Source organism: Gorilla gorilla, chromosome 13, assembly GCF_029281585.2.
Source record: "Gorilla gorilla gorilla isolate KB3781 chromosome 13, NHGRI_mGorGor1-v2.1_pri, whole genome shotgun sequence".
NCBI lineage: Eukaryota > Metazoa > Chordata > Mammalia > Primates > Hominidae > Gorilla > Gorilla gorilla.
In genome coordinates this window covers 16,672,911-16,677,132 of record NC_073237.2, presented here as the reverse complement: position 1 = coordinate 16,677,132, position 4,222 = coordinate 16,672,911, and the positions used below count along the sequence as shown (strand labels likewise).

General features: G+C 40.7%; 1 pseudogene; it reads left to right on the top strand.

Annotated features, from left to right (window-relative positions):
- Positions 1-2,786: 2,786 nt before the first annotated feature.
- Positions 2,787-4,015, top strand: LOC129524500 (putative vomeronasal receptor-like protein 4; annotated as a pseudogene).
- Positions 4,016-4,222: the final 207 nt, after the last annotated feature.

Sequence of the window (4,222 nt, the reverse complement as noted above, 5' to 3'; positions counted from 1 at the left end):
CAAGGTTTTTAGCTTCCTTGCGATGGGTTCGAACATCCTCCTTTAGCTTGAAGAAGTCTGTTATTACCAACCTTCTGAAGCCTACTTCTGTCAACTCATCAAAGTCATTCTCCATCCAGCTTTGTTCCATTGCTGTGGAGGAGCTGTGACACTTTGGAGGAGAAGAGGTGCAGTGGTTTTTAGACTTTTCAGCTTCTCTGCTCTGGTTTCTCTCCATCTTTGTCATTTTATCTACCTTTGGTCTTTGATGATGGTGACCTACAGATGGGGTTTTGGTGTGGATGTCCTTTTTGTTGATGTTGATGCTATTGCTTTTGTTTGTTAGTTTTCCTTCTAACAGATTCCTCAGCTGCAGGTCTGTTGGAGTTTGCTGGAGGTCCCCTCCAGACCCTGTTTGCCTGGGTATCACTGGCAGAGGCTTCAGAACAGCAAATATTGCAGAACAGCAAATGTTGCTGCCTGATCCTTCCTCTGGAAGTTCTGTCTCAGAGGGGCACCTGGCTGTATGAGGTGTCAGTTGACCCCTACTGGGAGGTGTCTCTCAGACTACTTGGGGGTCAGGGACACACTTGAGGAGGCAGTCTGTCCATTCTCAGAGCTTAAACTCCATTCTGTGGGAACCACTGCTCTCTTCAGAGCTGTCAGACAGGGAAGTTTAAGGCTGTAGAAACTTCTGCTGTAGAAAGTTTCTGCTGCCTTTTGTTCAGCTATGCCCTGCCCCTAGAGATGGAGTCTACAGAGGCAGGCAGTCCTCGTTGAGTTGTGGTGGGCTCCACCCAGTTCAAGCTTCCCGGTGGCTTTGTTTACCTAGTCAAGCCTCAGCAATGGTGGATGCCCCTCCCCCAGCCTGTCTGCTGCCTCCCAGTTCGATCTCAGACCGCTGCGCTAGCAGTAAGCCAGGCTCCATGGGCGTGTGATCCTCCGAGCCAGGTGCGGGATATAATCTCCTTGTGTGCCATTTGCTAAGACTGTTGGAAAAGCGCAGTATTAGGGTGGAAGTGTCCCAATTTTCCAGGTACCATCTGTCATGGCTTCCCTTGACTAGGAAAGGGAAATCCCCCAACCCCTTGTACTTCCTGGATGAGGTGATGCCCCACCCTGCTTCAGCTCACCCTCTCCATGGGCTACACCCACCGTCCAACCAGTTCCAGGTACTTCAGTTGGAAATGCAGAAATCATCTGTCTTCTGTGTTGATAGTGCTGGAAGCTGTAGACCAGAGCTGTTCCTATTTGGCCATCTTGGTGCCTCCCCTTGTTTTTTTTTTTTTTTTTTTTTTCTGATTTCAACTTAACAGCAGAACTCAACCATGCTGATGGTGCAGACACATGTTGGTGGGAACTTTTCATTGTTTGATTCTGACATTTATGATACATGGATTCACTTACTAAAGTTTTATAGAGAGAGTAATAACCATTTAATCACCTAGGTGATATTTCCTTTATTAAATCAAACGTATCTGGTGGTTTTAGAGCAATATTTTTTACCTAAGTCACTTGTGTTTATTAGACAAGAATACTAAGTGTCAAGATGTTTGCATTGCCTTTCATATTTTTATTTAGGGGACAGTGTAATGATAAATGACTTTGAATATATAACCAGACACACCTTCATACACCCCCAAATCTGTGCTAATTTACTGTTTTTTATATTTCATGCATGAAGCTAAATTGTTTTTACCCATGGATTAAAGCAAAATGATACAATGATACCTGAATCCTGGCCAAATAACATGAAACGGCAACTGCAAAATTGTTCTGCAAAATTTTACAAGGTATTATGGTATTGAGGATATCCCAAGAAAACTTGAGAGGCATTATCTTTCTCATTGGAGACTGACATTCCTGTATCAAGTAAAGTCTCAGGAAAAAGAACCATGTGTGACTATTTTAATGCAACCTCGGTTGTAATAAAATGATTAAAAGTAGTGTTTATCTTGTTGATAACTGAGAGGCAAATATTAAAAATTTTGTTCTGAGATGAAGAGAGTTCACATGGTAAGTCTCTGGGATGTGAACTAAACTGGGAAAGCACCAGGACCATTTCTAAGACATACAGTTAATTAGGGTTTGGATAAACAGAATAATGTTCCCCACTCCCTAAAAAAGATATTAGATGCTGGAAATACATTACAGTTCATGGCAAAGAGAATATAAGGTTGCAAATGGGATCAAAATTGCTGATATGCTGATGAAAAATAAGAAGACTATTATGAATTATCATGGTGGGTCCAGTAGAATCATAAGCATCAAAAACCATGGAAGAGTGAAGAATAAACCGTATCAAAGTGATGGATCATGAGAAAGACTCAATTGGATATATTTTTAATTGTTTGCTTTAGTGAGTCTTTCCACTTTAGCATACATTTTATTCAATTCAACTGTGCAAATGTGATTCATTTTATATGCCTGTCACTGAATTGGGTGCTAAAAATAAAATGAGAGAACACAAAATAACAAAAATTGATTTCTAAAGATGGAGGGCAAAGGGCATTAGGAATATAGATAGTGTGCACCCTATACAGGCATGATTGTAAATGTATTCATTATATATAGAGAGTAATAATTATATATATATATAATTATTTGGCTTAGAAAAGAGTGCAGGGGGTATATTATCAAGAATTTAGTGTCAAGGTTAATCAAGAATAAGTGAGTAAAATAAAAATAATAATGATGGTAATAATTTCAAACACTGAAGAAAGAACATTGATGATATGAAGTCATTTTTTTTCAGATCTACAAAATATGTTTCTTCTATGCCATTAGGATGAACACAGTTTTCACTTATGTTATCTTTTAAAAATGCCTTTAATTGTCAAGCTAGCATTAGAATCTCAGCCAACATCTTCCATCTTCTCTTCCACATTTTTACATTCTTTCAGGATCACAGGCCTAAGACCCATGACCTGGTCACCTGTCATTTGGCCTTTGTCCACCTAGTAATGCTCTTCACTGCAATGGAGTTTTTGTCTCCAGACATGTTTGAGTCACTGAATTTTCAGAATAACTTTAGATGTAAAGCTTTCTTTTTTTTTTTTTTTGGAGATGGAGTCTCACTCTGTTGCCCAGGCTGGAGTGCAGTGGCACGACCTCAGCTCACTGCAAGCTCCACCTCCCAGGTTCACGCCATTCTCCTGCCTCAGCCTCCCATGTGGCTGGGACTACAGGCGCCTGCCACAACGCCCGGCTAAATTTTTTTGTATTTTTCAGTAGAGACGGGGTTTCACCATGTTAGCCAGGATGGTCTCGATCTCCTGACCTCGTGATCCACCCGCCTCGGCCTCCCAAAGTGCTGGGATTACAGGCGTGAGCCATCGCGCCCGGCCTAAAGCTTTCTTCTATTTGCACAAGGTGATGAGGGGCCTCTCAATCTGCACCACCTGCCTCCTGAGCATGCTCCAGGCCATTACCATCAGCCCCAGCACCTCCTGGTTGGTGAGATTTAAACATAAATTTACAAAATACGATATCCTGGGCTTATTCGTTTTTTGGTTTAGCAATTTGTCTTTCAGCAGTGACATGATAATCTACACTGTAGGTTATTCCAATGACCCAGATGATTTTGAATATCAGCAAATATTGCACATTTTTCCCAATGAATGTCCTCATCAGGGCGCTATTTCTTATGCTGTCATTATCCAGAGATGCCTTCTTCATAGGAATCACGCTGCTCTCAATTATATACATGGTCATTCTTTTGTCCAGGCATCAGAGGCACTCCCAGCACTTTCACAGCAGCAGCCTTATATTAAGGACCTCTCTAGTGAAAATGGCCACCAAGACCATCCTGATGCTGGTGAATTTCTTTGTGCTGATGTACTCAGTGGACTTCATCCTCTCATCATCCGCAATGCTGTTATGGGTAATTGGCCCTGTCACCTATGGTGTCCACAAGTTTTTGGTCAATGCCTATGCCACTGTCAGTCCTCTGGTGCTAATCAGATCTGATAAAAGAATCATCAATATTCTGCAAAAGTTGCAATGGAAGTGCCATCTATTTTTAACAAGTTGGTGATAAAATTTTCTAAAAATTATTTCTTTGTAATCAATTAAATTATACAAAAAGCACATAATTTTCTTTCTGATTTAAATAAAACATGTGAATTGTACTTTTATAATATCTCAATATCTTTTAATTTTTTGGTGCCAAGAACTTTGTGCTTTCCTCAATTCAATGTCCACTATGATTTTGTATTCTCAAGGTCTGTCTCTCACCCCTTCA